Genomic DNA, 13066 nt, shown 5'->3' with positions numbered 1-13066 from the left:
CTCCTACAGGAAAAATCAGCCAGCAACAAGCCAGGCACACTTGTGTGCTCCACACTTCTAGGGCCAGGACCGGAGCCACCCTTCACTGCCTGCCAACTGCCCTCCCTCCCCTCTGTCCCTTCATTCTCCCTGGCTCCAGCAGCACTGACGAGCCTCAGCAGAAGGGACAGCCTGGCTGCAGCCCCTGCCCCGTCACCCCGCTCACCTCCAGGGAAAGGCATGTCCACAAGCGTGTGCTGACCTGCCTGTACAAGCACAACTGCCTGCTGCTGTCAAGACAGAGGCAGATGGTGGTGTCTGCCATCACACAAAGCCCTCCTGATCTCACATGTAAAACCCAAAGCACAAGAGTGGGGACAGCACCCCATCTTCACCCTGTCCTGATTAAATGGGAGACACTCACTTTTTCTACTTCACAGTAGAGTCCTGACTCCATCAACTTAGAAGAGATGCAGGACTTCACACTAACACTTAAAATCAAATTTCTCAGCTGGCTCAGGCCCTGACATACCTCATCTATGTACCCAGCACTTCCTGCAAGAGGGGAGATGAGACTTGTGGCAAACTCTCACCCCGAGAGGTGACAACTGCCCTTTAGAGCAAGAGCCCTTGCTATTCCTTACGTCAGCTCTTCGCTGTAGCACTTGGCTGAAAAACTCTCCTCCTCCCTCCGCAGCTCTTTGACTCCCTTTTCCTGTGCAGCACTGCCATGCACTCCATATGTCAACTGCTTTCATCCTGGAAGGATTCCAAAAGTATTACTGCAACATCACTGCCTGAGAGGGGCTACTGCCAAGGAAGAATGTGAAAATTAGGAAGGGCTCTTTTCTTCTACTTCAATCCTGTAAGAAGTGTAGAAAGCCAAGAAACAAGTTGCTGATTCAGCTGAAAATCAGAAGGCTCTGGGCAAGCGTATAGAAACACCCTGCATCCCACACCTGCTGTGCAACACAGCCCCACTCCGGCCAGCCCAGGCCATTTCCATCCACCAGTTCTCATCCCTGCGTGCAAGGACAACTAACTGGTCCTGCAGATACACAGCTTGTCCTCCAGCAACCACCCCACTGAACCTACTGGTGCTACCCATGGCAGCATGAGTGTCCCACAGCACCCACACAATATGCTAAAGAGCCCAGCAAATGTTAATTAGCTCCAACCATTTTGAGATTAACTTAGGCTCTTCAGAAGAAAAGCCTTCTCTGTCCCACTGTACCCCAAAAATGGAGCACAAAGCAAATCAGCAGTGCTCTTCTACAGTCGGGCAAGAGATCAGTCATTACTCGGGACAACCTGAGTATGAATTGCTCTCCACACCATGAAGCTTTGCTACAGGTCAGGGATGAAAGTCAAGCATGACTCATTAGCCAGCTGTACAGAAGCAAGCCTTTGTGAGAGCTGGGATGGCACAGCCCTCTCGAAACAGCTCCTCGGGCCCATGTCCAGAGCGAAAAAACACTCTGGCAGCAGCTAAAGTTCATAGGCTCTGACAAAGGGAAATGGACCTTTGACAAAGAGTTAATTAATAATGAAATATTAGTGGAATCTGTTTCTCTTACCTGCCTCTGTACCTCCAGCCTTCTGCTTTTAAATTGTAAATGCAAATCGTCAAGAGGACAGGCAGTTTTGCTTGAGCCCAAACTAGTCCAAAGCAGTTTCCCCGCTAGATTTCTGTGCTCAAGCAGAGCTGAGACGAAAGCAGGGGAGGGTGGGAGGGGAATAGGATGCTGAGGCCAAAGGCTGATGACCAGCTGCAGAAGGTTAAGCAAAGAGCAGAAAAAAAAAAAAAAAAAAGAGCAATATTTAGTTTGAAAGAGGTTTTAAAGTTCAATCTGACAAGGGAAAGTTTGACCACTTACCCCACACAAGTGCCAGATGCCTTCAGTTCTTGCCAACAGAAAATGAACTGCTCATACAATGAAAAAAACTCCTGGACTTTCAAGAGTTCAAATAAAAATGTGATGATCTAAGGTATTTGTAAATCTCACTTTAGTATCTTTTAGCTCAGCAAAATGTTTCCCTCTGCCCCAAGTCCCATCAGCCCCCATTCCCAAACAGACACAAGCTGGGAGAAACAGCCCCACTTCACACTCTGCAGCTTCAAATTGCCCCTCGTAACTGCACTCCCCTTTTCACACAATCACAGAGTGGTAGGGGTTGGAAGGGACCTCAGAAGATCATCTAGTCCAACCCCCCAACTGTTGCCCAACTGTAAAGCTGAGGATTAAAAGCATCTCCCCCAGCCTCCAGCCCAAAAAATTTTGTATCTAGGATGTGGTTGCTCCACAAATTCAACAGCACTGCCTCCTGAAAATCAAAATGCAGGAGCTGGCTGGCTCAGTGGGTGCTAAAGCTGCCCTATTACTGGTCTCCAGTAAGAGCCCAGGACTTAATGGAAAATGCAGCTGCAAATTGGTTTGAGGGTAAGCAAAAGACTTTACTATACCAATAAAAGCTAGAACTAAATGGGACAGAGACAGTGGAAATAAATGTATGTGAAAAAGGATTACATGCTCTGGACCCCACTGTGCTTTTGCAGGTTTCCCTCCATAGCCTGGGACTGCAAGTACCTCTCTGAAAAAACTGCCTCTGCCCAACATAACATCATTCTTGCTCTCCCATCAGACCTATCATCAGGGATATCTTCACCAAACACAAGCACAAAAGCTACACAATCCCCTCTCAATACTGCCCAGCAATACACACAAACGCCTGCTCCTCAGAATTGCTTTCTGCCTGACCACAGATCAGGCCAGACCTGCAGTGCAAGTCGGTGAGTAACCCATGAGTTAGGTATTTGTAATGTGCTGTAGGAGGTAAAACATCCTCTATGAGAAAGGACTCACACACCATACCTTGTGGCTCCAAGTGGCTGGTAGTTTAGTTTTCCAAGGTAACTTTTGCAGGTTCCAGGGTCTTTGGGGCGAGTTCAGGATCCTCCACACCCAGCGGGCAGACATCCAAGCACGGGTTTCCATTCACCCCACGCTTAGCAGTAGTTTAATGCAGTCAAAACAAGAGCGAACACCTATGGTATTTTACACATCCCATTACCTCCAGCTAATGTGAATGAACTCTTACCAGTGTGACAAAGTACGCTGGCATTGCGACTGCACGCTCGCTCTGGTGTACAAGAGAGGCCAACTTCCCAAAATGGAGCATGGAAATGCTTTATTTCATGATGGTGGCCCTCGTGCCTCAATTTTAGTCTCTCCCACACCCCCTGTCCAGGAGAAGGCAAGTCAGTCCAGAATCATGGGGAAGGACAAGACATCCCAGCCAGGACAGGGGACCCCTTCGCTTCAGGGTGCTGCTGCCTTTTCGAAGTGCCTGCGGAGCTGTGCGGTGTGGCACGCCGCTGCCAGAGAAAGGTGACAAGCTCTGCTCTCTGCTTCTCAGAGGCAAGACCCAGAGGAGTTGACAGCAGCAGGGAGACAGTTTTCTCAAAATGTCCTCTGAATTACCCCATTTTTTTTAGGAACAGCCCTTAAACATACCTGAGTGGCAAGCAGAACACAACTTGACTTTGTGTTTGATTGTGGTTTGTGCTTTGGGTGCTCGCTGGTGAGTCTTATGGCAATGTGCAGAGAGGAAGGACGCACACACAGAGTCTCTGACATGGGATAAACCCTCCCCTGTGTCCTGAACTAGTCTTTTGCAGCTCGTTTCTACCCCATTATCCACAACCAAAGGGAAAATAAATTTCCAGCAGCCACCATCCATTGAAACCAACCTCTCCTTGTTCCTATATACAAAAAATTTCCAAGTTTCCCCAAAGCTTTCCTGATTCAGAGCAGTCGCTGCTCCACTCCAAAGGGATCTGACTCTCCACGGCACTTCAGATCTTCTTTAAAAGCCAACCACTGCACAGAAACACTGCTTTTTTGGCTTGTGGTTTTGTTTGTTTTTCCTTCCCAAGTGAGTAACTGACCATCTGGGACCCTCAGACAAGTGGGGAAAAAAGGAAAGGAAACTGTCACCACCTGAAACATCCAGTTTTCTGCTGGAGTGCCCACTAAATACAATTGCCTTCAGAGGAACTGAATGCTTCAAGTCATCCAGTGAGAAAAGTACAACTGTGTGGAAGTGTGAGGGGGTCTAATAGTCAGCAGTGATGGGCTTCAGTCCAGCACAGCACACACCTCAAACTGGATCCCTTGGGCCTGGGCTCAAAAGTAAAGAGAGAAGTAATAAACATGTGTCTAAACTCCCAGGGCAGAAGGCTGTGCTTGCCCTGGAACAGGAGAAGGAGTAGTTTTTCAGATAAGTTGCAGCTTATTCTGCATGAGACTATGTTCAGCCAGTCTCAGATTTATAGCCAGCCACTGACTTGCTAAAGCCCACAAACCAGCAGGAAACAGGAGCGAGAGAAGATTAAAAATCACAAAGCAGACTGTGGTGAGTCCCACTTCAAGGCGAGTTCCAACACAGGCTCAACATCAGAGGCATGCAGCTTGCCCCTCGCTCTGAAGGGTTTGTTTTGGTTTTAAACACATAGACTCTCTTGAAGCAATCAGCAGAACTGATTATTTTGAATATCCTTTCTTGATCACCTCCAGTGAACACGTGAAGAAGCCACTTTGTTTACAGGCAGAGTCAGAGGAGAACAGACCAGATCTCCAAACACAGGCACGTGGCTTCTCTGCTATTTGGCATCTCTTGTGCTCCACTCTGGCAGAGAACAAACACACCTTGACCTGGAGGAAGTCTGACACAGTCAGTCTTACACCTCACACAAAATTTAGAACAATGCACATTCACCCCAAACAGAAAATGAGAGATATTTCAAAGTGTTCTCCATTAATTTATCATTTAATATAAATGCTGACAGAAAAGCAGATAAGACCTTGTAGACACTTCCATCTACTTACAGACCAAGTAGTGAATCACCACCTTTCCACTTATTAAAATATTTTCTTGTTGAATCTGCAACTCAAAGGACCCTTAGACACTATGTGGAAGCAAGGTGAGGCCAAGTCAGCTTTAAGAGGGAGAAAAGCAAGGTGAAGAAGGGGAGAAGAAACAGCATTTCAACAGATGGCTTTTTCTATATAACCACCATGCACACACAATAGGTCTCCCTTGTTCTTTAACACAAAGTGACACTCTTGGCTCTATAGCTCTAAAAAGAAGAAATAAAGGAGACAAATACTGACTTTCAGATCTCTGGATCCTCTTGCCTTTTGCCTCCTTCGATCCACTCGGTCTCACTTCAGCATAATATCTAGAAGGCTTTTCTTTCAAGTTTAAAAAGTATGTTGCAGGAGTAAAGACACAGGGAGTTGGGTATAAGGAACTCTTTCTTCTACTCCTTTTGTCATCTCAGTTTTTCCAAAACGTAGTCATGCATCTAACCTTTCAAGGAAAGAGATGTCAATGCCTTGTGTGTCTCTGAATGTCACCCCCATGATCAGGCCTGTATGTACAAGGCTTCAAAATTCCCCTCTGAACTCAAAGAATTCAGTTTACGGAATTCTTCTCCTACATTCTACTTAATCTCTACTCCTATTAAAAATGTTTTGATAGTTACAAACAATAAATATTCACAATATCAACCCAGAGTCAGCCATTCCCATAAAGGCTCAAGAATCTTTTTTTTTCTGATGGGGAAGAGAAGCAGGAAAGGAAGAAAACCAGCAGAAGGAGAAGAAAAGCAAGAAAAGAACCAGTCCAAACAGAAAGAGAGAATTCATGACATTTTGTTTAGCAGTGATTTATGAGAGCAGCAGACAGGGAATTTCACTTATCCAGGATCCTAAATAAATTCAAGAAATAGTTCATAACCTGACTCAACAAATCTCATGGTCTCCTTTATTACCTAGACTATCCTTTATTTTATTTTATTTTTTTGTTAAATATACCTCTGCAGGGCACAATCACATACAATCAATACGATTGGAAAATTACATGAGCTCTATCCCAAGCATATACGCACCAATGTTAAAAAGTTATTTAAAAAAACCAAACAAACCAAAAAACAAAATAAACTCCACCCAAAAAGGTGATAATGACTGCAGAATGTCTCGGGGAGACTTGTACAGAACTAACAAGATCAAAGAAAACTAGGCTTACAAAAACCAGGGAAAAAAAAAAGTCATCTATAGAGAAATCCCACAACTGGAAGTAGATGATTTCAAAGAGGGGGTGGGAGCTGTTGTATAGAAGATCCTCCAGCTCTTCCTCCCTCCTCCCACACGTGCCTTGCCTCACCTCTTCCTCCCCATAGCAACAAATACAATGGGGAAAGAGCTCGATGCTATGCTACTAGTTATAGAAAATAGGGAAAAAAAATAATCAAGCTACAGCACAGTTGCTAAGCTGACTCCAAGGAAAGCTCCTCTTAGCATAGAGGCTGCTTACACAGCAAGCAGAGGCCAAAGGGGGAATGGGAACTCCTTAAAATGGGAAAAAACTGAAAGTTATTTGATGTGCCAGATGTGTCAGAGCAGCTTCACTTAAGAGAGGCTGCGGATTCAAGGTACCAATTGTAAACTGTGCAGCAGCTGTGACGTGAACAGGGTTTCTTCTCCCCTGTCTCAGGTGGCTTTATACATTTACAAAACACTGCTACCAAGTTTGGTTCTTTTAAAAAGCTAGAAATAGAGAGGTCAGTGCACACATCCAGTTGTGGGATCCATCCAATACACAATCTGGTTTGGATGCCAAAGACTTGTGAGTACTGTCTGCCATAGAGTTATTAATAAATTCTTATAACATTACAAAGAAGCAAATAATTTCTTAAACATCAAATACTCCACAAGATTTTCTTTTTTGCTTACAGATATATTTTCCCCATATACATCATATGAAATTCCATCACCTCTAATGCTTTTTATTTTCAGAGACACTGCACCGCCTGTTGCTTCCATCTTTCTCAAGACTGTATTTTCCAAATTGAAGTTGGCAATTGTGTTTTCCTAAAATTTCCAGATCTTAGAATGAGTTGTTTCCTGGAATAAGAAAACATCCAACCTGTATATCCAAAGACACCTGCCTTGGTGGATGAAGCTAGACACCTAAACTTTCCCAAATACTCAACACCTGGCAATTAGCACTAAAAATCATACACAAACTCACTGGAATTGCAAAGATTGCCTGGGAAAGATCAGTTAATTATTTAGGTTACTAAGCTATAGACATCCAGTTTTGATTATTATGGTTATGTATTTTAAGCTTCAAATGACTGGGATGTTCCTGATGCAGACAAATCCACATTCCCACAAGCTCTTTTTATTGGGAAATTTCAGAAAAAGTTGCACCCTCTTTGCTTACCATAGCGCTCAAAGAGTTTCCACTCTTGGCATGATATTATACTCGCCATTGGGAAATAAAATGATAAAGAAAATCAATACTAAGTTTGCTCTCCTTTCCCTGCTAACCAAGGCTCTACCTGCATCACAAGAAGCGCCCTGAAGACTGTGACAACACTAAGCAGTTACATTCTTCTTCCTACACAAGAATAAAGACCACATGTTAGCTGTATAAGGACACTGTGCTGGGATAACATTCCCCAAAATCACTTACTGATATTGTGTAACTTGAACTAACTTACTCTAGCCTCTTTCACTCCCCTGACCTCTCAACAGAAAATAGTGCAGTTGGTAAGAGCTGAGTATGGAAAAAGAGAATCCCCAATGAAGTTTTTGACATTTTAGATTATAGTTGATCTGAGAAGAACTCAATTTGCACTACACGTTCTGTAGGCTTAGACACCACGAGTAACAACCACCCAACTGTTAGCACGAAGGCTCTACCTAGAAGGTGGCTCAGAAGCAGTGCTTCACCTCGCTCAATTAATTCAGAGTTTACATTTACTCAAGCAAGGCAGATGTTTTGCCAGTTCATGTCTAAATTACCATTTAGACAACTCAAGAACTGTTGCTTCCTTTTTTTTTCCCCACCTAGGGGAACTGATTTATTTTAACAGCAAAAAATGAAGGTGCTGACACATTGACTTTTTTTTTTTGTTGTTGTTTTAAAATCAGTGCTACCAACATTAGGGGACAAGAATAAGAAGTATGTGCTTTGGAAAGTGAACAATGACAAAATTTGAACATGAAGGTAACATGATGGGTCTGTCGTGCTTTGTGCTCCTTCTATTCTAGGAATACAAAAACTTCTTCATACACACACAGAGAAGCACAAAACTTTCACACTTTTTCCTCCATTTTATAACAGAGAGGATGAGTCGTCACTCCTGCTGCTGAGCCTCCTGATTATTAGCGCTGGATTTCCTGGACCATAAAAGTGGGTCTGAAATAGTTAGTCAACCAAGATACTTTATATTGGAGTTCTTCAGACAGCTATCCTGTAAGTCTGCTTCATTCTAGTCCAGATTTATAGATGGAAATGGCAATGGAAGTGAGGGTTTATGCTACTCTGACTTACAGATTTCTCTCTGAAACTAAAAATCTTAATGTCTGCAAGAGTTTAAGTTAGATCAAGGAAGGGAAATGCAAGCAGCTTTCTTGTATTACCAATGAAAAGCCTCACTCCTAATCCTTTCTAATAAAGAATTTGCCCCAAGTTACTCAATTTATGCTGTCCAGAGACAATATCATCATACAAGTTTGCTTCTTTCACATCTAATTTAATGTAATGCTACAGTTTGACAAGTCTTTTCAATTCCAATGGGCTTAGAAGTCAGTCATATTTGCAACACAGATTTATCTTTTACTGTAACTGAAGAAATTTTAAATCCGTATTCAATTTAGATTTAAACACTTAAAGACAAGGCTTCTTTGATTACATAAAATTTCTCTGTTCCTTCTCCCTCTCTAAATGAGCCATTCTGTCAGCTGAGAGAGTGCATGAGAGACTGAAAACATGTCAGAATACCCCAGATATATCTCAGTACATTGCAATTTGTATGCCTAAATGAAATGATTTTCCACAAGTCAATGCATGGATAAGGCTTGACAATCATTAACTCTTGTAAATTGTTATTAGGATAATACAGTCAACTCACAAAACCCTACAAAGATTTGACAATCAACATGGCTACACCAGGAAAAAAAAAAAAAAGTGTAAAGCACAAGTCTTTGGCTCTCCTTTAAAGAAAAACAGCAGTTTACCATGTTTATACAGCTCCCCCGTTTGCCTACCAGTAGGGGCAATATCACATTTGTGCATCACTGAGTAATAACACCATTAGAAAAGGCAACTTCACAGAAGTTATTGGCTAAGCGAATTCATTTGAATGCTCTGTTTTGAGGCAGCAAGCTGTCACTGTTACACAATCAGGGAGGGTGAATGGGCAAGCCACAGAAGGAAAGAATGGACGAAAGGGAGAGAATAAGGCTCAGAAGAAACTAGATGGAGAAGAATTTGAGAAGAAAGGGGGATAACAATGCTGCAAGTTTGAAAGGTGCTCTGATGTAAATAAAAAGTCCTACTCTGAAATGGGACAGGATATGACACTATACGAGAGGGGCAGAAGAAAAAGGGTCATTTTCTCCTATTAAGAAAACTAGGTCATAGGAAAGGAAGAAGACATGTTGACAGGAAAGGAAAATAACACTACAGAATAAACAAACATAATTTCTACACTGACTAAAGCACTGACATACTACAGCTTAATCTAACACTTGGAAGCTTCCTGTTCTGGGGGGTTTGTCCGAGCTGGGGCTGAAACCCATGTATGAATGAGTGTTTGAAGTTGTCTACTGCAATTGAAAATCTAACCCACCTACCAAACGATGCAGTGGTGCCCTAACACCATTGTAATGCTGTTTCTTCTCGACCGAGTAGAAAGAAGCTACTTTCCAGCTGAGAGCAATTTCACTGAGGTGGAGAGCATTCCTGTACAACTGGGACAATGAGGGGCTGTAGAAATGAATGTAGTAGGACAGAGAGTTACTCCGGAAATGTTCATTCCCTGGTTATTTGCTGTAACCATCAATGGTTCTGTTATGTGTAAAGCTACCTGTCCTCCCAGTTCTACTAGCATGCTTATCCACAAAAAGGGATAATTTTAGGTGCAGCTTCCAGAAAGACTCAAAAGCATGCATTGCATTTTGCTGTTTGACTTGTTTAATTAACTAAACTTCTCCATAGAAGCAGGGAAAGGGCAAAATGAGGAAGGGCAGGGGGGGGAAAAAAAAAAAACAAACAAGCCAAAAATCAATACTGCTGGTGGATATTAAACAAACTATTTAACAAACCAAACTATAATACTGGGCAAACAGGGCATTCACCTGGACACACTGAACACGACAAGGACACTATGCACAAAGTACAGCACGGAGAGCTGGATAAAGAAAAAAAAAATAACCCAACAGTAAGGTCTCCTTTCTAATCCGGAGGTTTTGGAAGCATTCACATATGTAGGCCAGCAATCTGAATAGCTCTTACTGCAGAATTCCTCCCAGGAGCAAAAGTGGAGAATAGAATTAATCCCTAATCTGGCAAGGAAACTAGGTGGGCACAAGTAATAAAAGGTAAGAAGTTTTTGCCCCTCCAGATTTTCTTCTTAGTGTTGAAAATGAATCTGTAGATTCAAACGTATCATAACCGTCTTTGAAAATTCATTTTACATCAAGAATTACGGCAGTCAAACAAGGTACATTCTGGGCTTGTCCTCCTAGATTAGAATATTGCACTAATTACCTCAACTAAAATGAGCTCCCTATTGTTAATAAAGACACAGCAAGAAGAAGTAAACTAATTAAAAACAGCAATGAGAAGGCTGATCTGACAGTGGTGCTCTGCATTTAAAGATGGGAGAACAGGGTACGGTGCCTGTGTCAGTGGAGTTGTGAGGAGGCTGCCAGGGGAACACGTTAATCATCGTCATGCCCAGAGCAGAGAAGGAAGGAGAAGACCTGATGGGCTCAAAACTGCATCAGTCTAGCTCTGCTCAGCTCCAAGGGGAGCAGCTCTAGAGCTCAGCCTCAAGTAGGAGATACGGATGGACGGGGGCAAGGTGCAGATGAAGCTCTTTTAGTGCAAAGATGATTCTTTGCCAAAAGTTAAGAAGGGTTAGGGGAAAAAAAAAGAAGCAGCAAGCTTCAAAACTACTCTTGGCAATCAAGAGGCCAAAGTTCAACTAAAATGAAATAAACCTGTGTGAAGACATATGGAAAATGTGGGCGTGTGTGCTGAAAAATGCCTTTATTTTCATTCAGTGCTTCTACCTCCCAGACATTTGATCACAACAGCTGCGCTCATGCGAAAAAATTCTTAAAACATACCCAATATATATACAGATATAACTATGTATATATGTATATATATATATTTATATATAAATTTTTATTTAAATAAAAAAGAAAGCTCGAATCCCAAGCCAATATGTGTATCAAATCCTTGACCAGCCAGGTCTGTAGGGCATAATCAAATTCAATGTGAAATAGTATATAAACGCGGTGCCTTGACTGGGCAAATTAAATAATTGCTACTCAAAAGAGTCTTCTGTTTGGACTCTCCTACTGGTAGGCAATAGTGGGACTGTATCCCCTCCCACCCCCCATTTTGTTTTATTTAACAGTATGATGAATGCAAAGCTTAGCCCAAGGTTGCTATGACCTCAGCAGGAGTTAAGGTTAAGGAAAAAAAAAAACCTAAAAACCAAGAAAATCATTAACTCTTGCTTTACCCAACCAAAGCAATGCAGTAATTTATTACATAACCAGTGCTTTCCAATTTAGTAGTCTAACCCAGAAAATAAAAACGAGAGCAGGCCAAGAAGATGCAGAGGGAGCAGCACTTCAAAATAATTCTCCACAGAGTTCTTCGTATACAGGATCTCATCCCAGTGCATATCAGAGTCAAAAAAGTGTGCAGCAAGAACAGAATCTCTTTCATTTCTTTAACTTTTAAAGGAAACACCTAGAAAGGCTTACATTTTCTCCAACTTATGCTTACAAAGCATTTAATTGGAGAAGCAGCACACTAGATCTATCAAGAAAAATTTGCTTTTTAGCACTTCTGACAGGATCTGTGCTGTACCTTAGGTGGTCATTTTGATGCAACCTTTCCCCTGTGAAAGGGGGAACCTTGGAAGGATTCACTGCAGCAGTGACAAACAAGCTGCAGACTGATTCTCAGGTGTCAAATTCTAATACACACAGACCTTAAACAATGCCAACTTTAAAAAAGAAATAAAAATTCTCCTCTATTTTTTAAAGGTGGCCACCATTGATGTGCACAATCAAAGATGTTAGTCTCCTTCAGTAAAAGGCCCTCACAACAGCATTACAGCTGATGTATCACTGAACAAAAGAAAGAAGAAAAAAAAATCAAGTTATAGAGGAAATTACTTAGTTTTTAATAATAATAAAATAGCAATGAAGAAAAAACAAAGGCAAGAGTTGCTGAGAAGGAAGCATCCATCAAAGGCCTGTTTCAAAAGGCAGAGAGATCAGTAAGTCCCTCTGCCTCAGCTTAATTGTAGGGACTTCTGGTAAGCGGGTTTCAAAGGCATAATGAGAAGGGGGGAAAAAAAACCCCCAACAACCCAGCAACCACTGGATGAACTAACACATTCACCAGCTCATCTGCAGTTAACACCCTTCTAGCAACTGCATAACCTTACGTTCACTCTACTTCTTCTAACCTCTAGAGATTCTGCCTTGGCCACAGCTGCACACCTGCACTGGTTAGTGCAGCCTCTCTACCACAAGCCTCAGAAATCCCCACGCTGTAGGAGACTGGTCTGTGTTCTGCTGACCTCTTTAGTCCCAACAGCAAATAAAAGACCAGCAACCTTCAAATAAAATGTGGTGGACACTTATTTTGTAAGTCTCTGTAATTACACGTGTTGTGCTGGCATACACACAAAGGACTGCAGCTGTTGCACTGCAAAGATTCTGTCACTTGTAGTTTAAATAATTGAAGCAAGAAGTCTCATACAAACTAGGGTTCAGTTCCTAGTCACAATGAGAGGAATTGCTTTAAGAATGAAATTTGCTGCACATCTTTTGACACTGCAATTCACAGCTACTCTCCAACCCTCTTTCCTTGTTTACACTTAAATCATACAAGGAAGAGGCTAGGTTGTTTTCGTTGTTGAGAAATTAAGGTGATAAGGAATTATGCACTGGGTATGTAATAATACCAAAATAAAAGA

The sequence above is a fragment of the Antrostomus carolinensis genome, unplaced genomic scaffold, assembly GCF_000700745.2.
Source record: "Antrostomus carolinensis isolate BGI_N321 unplaced genomic scaffold, ASM70074v2 scaffold30447, whole genome shotgun sequence".
Classification (NCBI taxonomy): Eukaryota; Metazoa; Chordata; class Aves; order Caprimulgiformes; family Caprimulgidae; genus Antrostomus; species Antrostomus carolinensis.
This window is presented reverse-complemented; position numbering follows the sequence as displayed.